Below are 8913 nucleotides of genomic sequence, written 5' to 3'. Positions count from 1 at the left end.
AGACTTTCAAATTCTCTGTTCCTCCAACATTTCTATCCTTTCCATTGCTCTCAGAAGATGATATTTTCAACAGAGAAAATGGAAACTGTTATATAAGACTGTGATTTCTCATCTTCTCTTTTCCAAACGTATCTCTGCCTATACCTGTATCTAATCTATTCTCCTTTCTTCCTAACAGAGGAGCTGCCTGTGTCCTTTAGAAAGCCAGTCTGCTCACTTGCCCTTTAGATGGGTACACTGTCTCTACTTTTGTCCACCTCCCCGTGCCCACCACGACTCAATAGGGAGAATGGCCTGTTCCCAGCACTGAACTATGATCAGCAATGGCTCCCAGGTCTCTGAATTCAATGGACATGTTCAGACTGCTTCTTACTTGACCTCCCTAGGGCGCTCATCACCACTGATTGTTTCTTACTTTCTTTGACTGGACGCAATCCTTTTGTGCTTTCTCCCTGCGTCTTTGTGGACTCCTTGCATTTGCAGTCTCATCTTTCTCTCTCTTGACTTTAAATATTAGACTCTTTCACTGCTTGAGGTCCTTTTCTTTTTTCTATCGGTACTCTGTCCCTAGGCTGCCTCATTATGCCTCCAGCTTCTATTCCCACCTATATGCAGATGACTCACAAATGTGCCACTGCAGACCCACGTTTCCCTTTAACATCTTGGGTGTGTGTGCTCACTCATGTCTCTGACTCTCTGTGACCCCTTTGACTACAGCCCGCCAGGCTCCTCTGTCCATGGCATTCTCCAGACAAGAGTACTGGAGTGGGCTGCCATTTCCTTATTAGGATTGATGTCTAAAAAAGCACCTCGAGCTCAATATGCCCAAACAGAATTCGTTATTTCTCCCTCTCCCCAAACCTGGTTCTTTTCAAGCATTATCTGTTGTGGTGACCCCCGCCTTCTCAGACTCACATCGCAGCTGACATCTTTCTCAGCCTCCTCTGATGTTTTCCCCAATAAATCTGTCTCACATTTAATTCCATCTCAGTGTCTGTTTTTTTAGACTAACAAACAAGGTAAATAGAAACCTTCGCTGGGAGATGAAGGAACAAAGACTGCAGCTGAGACTATAACAGACCTCACTGAGCTCAGTCCCTTCATTTTCATAGGCAAGAACATTGAAGCTTAGACATCCTTAATTGGGTTAGAACTGAACACGACCTGTCTTCGTCAGCCCACACAGACATAACCTCTGATATACCGCCTCCCCTGTTACCCTGCTGGTAAAGGTAACATTTCCTCAGAGGTAGACAGTGGTTCTATGCTGAATATGTTTTTTAGACATTTTCAAAGGTTAATTTTAATGTGAACTTTAATAACATGTAGCATACACAGAGAAAACTGCATAAATCCTGTGTCCTTCCCAAAGCACTTTCACAAAGGAAACACCCCTACGTAACAACCGCCCTGCTGCTGCTGCTGCTAAGTCGCTTCAGTCGTGTCCGACTCTGTGCGACCCCATAGACAGCAGCCCACCAGGCTCCTCCGTCCCTGGGATTCTCCAGGCAAGAACACTGGAGTAGGTTGCCATTTCCTACTCCAATGCATGAAAGTGAAGTCGCTCAGTCGTGTCCGACTCTTAGCGACCCCAAGGACCACAGCCCACCAGGCTCCCCTGTCCATGGGATTTTCCAGGCAAGAGTACTGGAGTGGGTCGCCATTGACTTCTCCAACAACCGCCCAGAGCACAGTATAGAACCTTGCCTGTGCTGCCAAAGACCCTGTGGACAAGAAGTCACTATCAGCGACTCCCACAAAACTGTGGGCTTCTCTCCAAGTCAGGAGTATTCGTCCCTTTCAAAGCAAACCATGTCCTAACTTCTAATGTGCTGTGCTAAGTTGCTTCAGTCATGGCCGACTTTGCAACCCTATGGACTGTAGCCCACCAGGCTCCTCTGTCCATGGGATTCTCCAGGCAAGAGTAGCGGAGTGGGTTGCCATTTACTCCCCTTGGGGAACTTTCTAACCCAGAGATCGAACGCTGTCTCCTGCACTGGCAGGTGGATTCTTTACCACTAGGGCCGCCTGGGAAGCCCTCGCTGGAAATTGGACATATTCTTCCCCCTGTGTCACTTTGGAGAAGTTATTTAACCCCTCTAAGAGTCATCATCTTCAGCTGTAAAATGAAGATAATAGTATTACATGTTAAAATTACAATAATTGTAGAGTAAATAAGTTCATGCATATAAAAGTTATATCATGGTGTCTAGAACACAGTGTAACTTCAATGGGTGCTGGTTTTGTGGGAGTTAGTAATACTACTATACAAAATTTCATACCAGAGCTTTGTAGAAGCAATATGCTAAATTAGTGTCTTCTTGTCCAACTTTGGGCAAAAGACTTAGTTTCTGAGTACTTGAGTTTCTCCTCTTTCCTAAGGAAACAAAAGGTGGAGAAACAATGAGTTGTTTTTGCAAGCATTGAACTCTGCAGATGAGAAGATGAAAAGTGCTTTTTAAATATACAGATTACCCTTTTGTTTCAAAGCACAGCAATGCAAAGGCAAGTCACTGTCTTCTCGAGAGAGAAATGGTCTTTTAGAAACAGTAGAAGCCATAGTGACTTTTGAAAGCCCTCAAAAATACTTGGATTACACTCTAAAACAAAAACCTCTATCTCCATTCTAGAAAACTACCACAATGAAAAAGTAACCCAGAGTTAGTTTCTCCTGAAGTAATCAAGTTACTAGCCATAAAGGCACAAATATATGTACCTTGTTATAAATGGCGGGTTTCCCAAGTGGTGCAGTAGTAAAGAATCTGCCTGCCAATGCAGGAGACTCAGAAGATGCAGGTTCAAGCCCTGGGTCGGGAAGATCCCCTGGAGTGGGAAATGGCAGCCCACTCCAGTATTCCTGCCTGGAGAATCCCATGGACAGAGGAGCCTGGTGGGCTACAGTCCTAGGGGTCGCACAGAGTCAGACACGACTGAGCAACTAAGCAGAAGGACAATAAATGGTAGGGGTTGGGAAGTAGATGCTAGAGAGAGTCAAAACTACTCAATAGTTTTTTAACAGGAGAACCAATTTTACTATATGATGTGGCAATTGCACTGAGCGGCTTTATGCATTTTGGGATCAATCTGAGGTTTATAATTAGAGAAAAGTCCAGCCATCCAGTCATATGACTTTGGCTAAATCATCTTACTTTTCTTAGGGCTCAGTTTTCTTGCCTGAAAAATGAAGCCTTTAGGTGAATACTTTCATGGTTCTCCTGGGCACACTACTTTTTTTTTTAAACATCATTCCATGAAAAATGGAAACATGTATGTTAACTGCTGATAGAACAGAGACTTCTGGAGGATGTAGAATCGTATTCAGAATGAAGTCTAAGGACTGAATTCAATTCTCGGCGTGCGTGCGTGTGTGTTGGAGTGGTTCAGACACTGACAGAAAGGAGTTTATAAAAAAGGAAAGAGGATATTGTGGGTGACATGAGAATGAACGTTTATAGTATTGAGTCCTAGATTTCTTGTTTCTGAATATAGCTTGAACCTGCGAGTTCTCAGTTTAGAATTCAGACAGGTGGTATGACACAGTGGAAATAGTACTGAAATAACCATTAAGAATCTGGGTTCTATTAGCTCTTCCGTCTGATTAGTAGAGTGATATCTGACATGTCATTTCACTTCCGGGGTACTCTCAGATGTAAAGAGAAGTGGTGGATGACCCCTTCTAGTTCTTAAAGTCTTTGATTTCCTTAAGAGGAGAATGAACCAATTTTACTGTGTGGTGTGGTTACTGCACTGAGTGGCTTTATGCATTTTGGGATTAATCTGAGGTTTATAATTAGAGAAGAGTCCAGGCAAAACTTTGTGTCTTTTGTTTTTTTTTTTTCAGGACATTTGAGAGATTTATAACTTTAATTTTGTCTCAGTCAGTTATATTCCCAATAATGCTAGATACCAAACCCTGCAGAATTCACCAGCTTCTAGCAAAAAAATTCATTTATTTCTCTCTAATGCCTTTGCATGTCAACTAGAGTTTGACTGATGTTGGTTGGACTAGATTCCAGGTTGGAGGTTTGCTTTGGGTTCCTATATGGGACTGGTGGACTCTCCTGAATGTGTGGACTTTCTCAGGGCTGTGTAGACCTGCAGGAGGGCAAGTCCAATTGCTCAGGTAAGTTTCGCTTTCTTTATCTGTCTTAGAATTTTATTTATTTAACTTAAAAATGGACATATCATTGTTTATAACATTATATGTTTCATGTATGTATGTGCTATATTGCCCAGTCGTGTCCAGCTCTTTGCAGCCCCATGGACCACAGCCCACCAGGCTCCTCTGTCCATGGAATTTTTACAGGCAAGAATACTGGAGTGGGTTGTTTTTCCTACTCCAGGGGATCCTCCTGATCCAGGAATTGAACTTGTGTCTTTTGAATCTCCTGCACTGGCAGGTGGAATTTTTACCACTAGTGCCATGTGAGAAACCCATATATTTCATGTGTACAACATTATATTTCAACTTCTGTATGACACCATATCACCAAAAGTTTAGTTTTCATCCATCACCATATAATTAACCCCTGTACCCATGTTGCTCTCCTCTCATTCCCCTTCCCCTCCAGGAACCATTCATCTTTTCTTTGTATCTATGTGTGTTTTTTTTGGGTTTTGTTTGCTCTTTTTTATTTTTTGGTGTGTGAGTTTCAATTTTAATGCTGAGGTTGTCTTTGCTCAGGTCCCATTGGCCAACTTCCCTCATAGTGCAGTGGGTAAAGAATTCACCTCCAATGCAGGTGACCCCAGTTTGATTCCTGGGTCCAGAAGATCTCCTGGAGAAGGGATAGGCTACCCACTCCAGTGTTCTTGGGCTTCCCTTGTGGCTCAGCTGGTAAAGAATCTGGCTGCAATGTGGGAGACCTGGGTTTGATCCCTGGGTAGGGAAGATCCTCTGGAGAAGGGAAAGGCTACCCACTCTAGTATTCTGGCCTGGAGAATTGTACAGTCCATGGGGTGGCAAAGAGTCGGACACAACTGAGTGACTTTCACTTCACTTTCACACTGGCCAAAGAAAATCATATGACCAAGTCCAAAGTTAAGGGGCTTAGAAATACACGCTATTTACCATAAGACCATGGCAAAACTACAGGTGTATAACACTACTATAGGAGAGTAAAAGACTTTGGACCAATAATTCAGTTTATGACACACAATATATGTGTGTGAATATGTGGATGCATAATGGAATAAGGAAAGAGACACAGAATTCTGAGTGGGTTAGGTAAGAGAACTGCATAGGTTTGAGGAGAAGGATCTAGGTTCTGTAACTTAATGCCAGTCATTGATTAACTTCTATATACCCATTTTCTGTCCCCAGTGGTGAAGTAGTTTCTGGGTATTACTGGCTCAATAATGCCGCTAGTGGATTTCTATAGGGAAACTATTTTTATCATGTTCAGTAATAGCCTCCACAGAGCTAAACTTCACAGTCAGTTCTCAGTTCCCAGCATACTGGCCCCACCACTGGCATTTGACATAGTCGAATGCTCCATCCTCCTGTGTACTTTCTCACTTGGCTTTGCTTCTGCTCATTGGCCAGAATGTGTCACGTGGCTCCCTCCACCTTCAGGAAAGCTGGAAATATAAGGAATCCATGGATACTGAGAGATCACTGACTGCTTCTGACACATGTTCTGAAGGATTCTCCAAGCCCACTTTATTTCCCTCTCTTGTGACTTTGAGGTGTGCCTCATATCTCCTCCATATACTGATGACATTCTCTTAAGGGTAGTCAGTCAGATCAGTCACTCAGTCATGTCTGACTCTTTGCAACCCCATGAATTGCAGCACGCTAGGCCTCCCCTGTCCATCACCTACTCCCGGAGTTCACTCAAACTCACGTCCATCGAGTCAATGATGCCATCCAGCCATCTCATCCTCTGTCGTTCCCTTCTCCTCCTGCCCCCAACCCCTCCCAGCATCCGAGTCTTTTCCAATGAGTCAACTCTTCGCATGAGGTGGCCAAAGTATTGGAGTTTCAGTTTCAGCATCAGTCCTTCCAATGAACACCCAGGACTGATCTCCTTTAGAATGGGCTGGTTGGATCTCCTTGCAGTCCAAGGGACTCTCAAGAGTCTTCTCTAACACCACAGTTCAAAAGCATCAATTCTTTGGTGCTCAGCTTTCTTCACAGTTCAACTTTCACATCCATACATGACCACTGGAAAAACCATAGCCTTGACTAGATGGACCTTTGTTGGCAAAGTAATGTCTCTGCTTTTCAATATGCTATTTAGATTGGTCATAACTTTCCTTCCAAGGAGTAAAGAAAGAAAGTGAAGTTGCTCAGTTGTGTCTGACTCTTTGCAACCCCATGGACTGTAGTCTGTAGACCGTAACCAGGCTCCTCCGTCCATGGGATTTTCCAGGCAAGAACACTGGAGTGGGTTGCCATTTCCTTCCCCAGGACATCTTCCTGACCCAGGAATTGAACCCGGGTCTCCCGCATTGTAGGCAGACGCTTTTACTGTCTGAGCTACCAGGGAAGTGGCTCTAAGGAGTAAGCGTCTTTTAATTTCATGGCTGCAGTCACCATCTGCAGTGATTTTGGAGCCCATAGAAATAAAGTCTGACCCTGTTTCCACTGTTTCCCCATCTATTTGCCATGAAGTGATGGGACCAGATGCCATGATCTTAGTTTTCTGAATGTTGAGCTTTAAGCCAACTTTTTCACTCTCCTCTTTCACTTTCACCAAGAGGCTTTTTAGTTCCTCTTCACTTTCTGCCATAAGGGTGGTATCATCTGCATATCTGAGGTTATTGATATTTCTCCCAGCAATCTTGATTCTAGCTTGTGCTTCTTCCAGCCCAGCATTTCTCATGATGTACTCTGCATATAAGTTAAATGAGCAGGGTGACAATATTCAACCTTGACGTACTCCTTTTCCTATTTGGAACCAGTCTGTTGTTCCATGTCCAGTTCTAACTGTTGCTTCCTGACCTGCATATAGGTTTCTCAAGAGGCAGGTCAGGTGGTCTGGTATTCCCATCTCTTAAGGGTATTGCTAGAGGAATATATGAATAAAAGGGCCCCAAAGGGGACATAGAAAGAGCGGAAAAAAAAGTAGTGGACACGTAAATGACAGCCGATCTAAGGAAGAGGCATGATGGTGTGGGTACCACTTCCTAGCCGGTGATGTGAGCAGAGGTTTTAACCTGGCTGTGCTTCAGTCATCTGTAAAGGTAGGAGTGATAGTAATAACATTTACCTCATAGGATCTTTTGAGGACACAATTAACATACATGAGGCACTTAGAACAGTGCCTGACACGTGGCAAGTATAATAAGTGCTAGCTATAACTATTTCATGAATTGAACAATTAAATTCTAAATGATAGAGAACAGAAAATAAAAGTGATAGAAAATTTATAAAATTTTAAATCATCTCCCGTATAAACCCCAGCTTAATGAGGAAGATTCTCATTTTAATATGTTTTATTACCAGGATTATGGAAACACATAAAAAATAAAAACAGAATATATTATTTCTCTGCACATGTGGCACTTTGGCTAGAAGTAAATTTTTTTTTTTGGAAAAGCAGAACAAGAGCATTTTGGAAATGGAACAGAGCCAATGAGTAGGGGGTACTGAAGATGTGTTCTGTAATTGTGTACCATATTGCTTTATCGAAACTCTTCTCATTTATTGTCAAGGGACCTTGATGACTATTTAGAGGTCAAAGGGCCTTGTTAGACGCTTGCAGAGAATTCAGGCTCGCCCCTGCTGATGTGGCTGTGAGATGATGGCTTTTCTTCTAAATTGTCAGCAGGAAGGTTTTCTTACTGCCTTCTTTTCCTTTGCATTTCCAACAAGGAAGAACAGCTGAGGCAAATGAGACAGAATCTTTTTCCAATTACATGGTTTGCATATTTCATTTCAGCTGCCGCCCATGAGAAACATGATATGGAAGGAGTTTGTGGTGCTGAGGCAAAAACCAGCCTACAAAAGATTTGGGGAGGAGGAGTAACGTCGTCGAATTTCCAGGAGATTAGTTGGGTGAAATAGTATGGTGGGTTAATTATCAGACTGAAAGGTTTAAGGCTTTTAAGTTGCTATAGAGGAGAAATTGCAGCCCTAGATACAGTCCCAAATTACTTTCAAAGCACAAAATGGTAAAAAAGAAATAAAAATGTGACAAATCAATCGGCTTTTTAGACTGTAATTGTTTTGAAGGGGAGAGGGGAGAGCTTTTAGAAGAGAGGTGATTCACTTGTTGGCACTTAGCTGCTAACTTTTACTTTGAGGAAGGGTATACGTGAATTGACTTTCTTTACTTCACATCACCATGTAACTCTTAGCTCTTCATAAATGTTCCCGAGGGAAGAGGCCAAGCTGGAATTTTCCCTGTGCTGAACTGAGTAAAACAGCAGCCAGAATTCAAGCCAATGTGTTTTTTTTTTTTTTTTTTTTTTTTTTGCAGAAGCATAACTTCTGAACAAGAATCTAAATTGAGTTACGTTTTCATTCCTTTCTCTCTCTTTCATCTTATTGCTTTGAACCCTTCTCCCTTTCTCTCCCCTGGATGAAGACTTCCTTATTTTTCTTTTCTTCTCCTGTCTCAAGCATCCTTTGATATTCTACAATGGACACATACTATGCAGTGTTCTGGGAGAAGGGCAATGATGGGTGATAAAGAGGGACAAGATGAAGATCTTTTCTCTGTTCTCAAGAAATGCACAGACTTCCAGGGGTGATCCATGTACGAACATAGTCTTATAATTCAGGATGCCTGGATTGGGGCTTTTGGTCATGCCGAGGTCTAGAACATCTCTCCCAAGTCTCCTGATTTAGGGATATACACCATTGTAAATTCCAGCCCTACTACTTACTAGTTGGGTGACCAGAGGTAAGTTTCTTAAAACCTTGGAGCCTTAGTTTTTCTGATCTGTAAAATGGGCAGAATAGTT

Source organism: Bubalus bubalis, chromosome 8 (genome assembly GCF_019923935.1).
Source record: "Bubalus bubalis isolate 160015118507 breed Murrah chromosome 8, NDDB_SH_1, whole genome shotgun sequence".
In the NCBI taxonomy this organism is placed as follows: Eukaryota; Metazoa; Chordata; class Mammalia; order Artiodactyla; family Bovidae; genus Bubalus; species Bubalus bubalis.
This window is presented reverse-complemented; position numbering follows the sequence as displayed.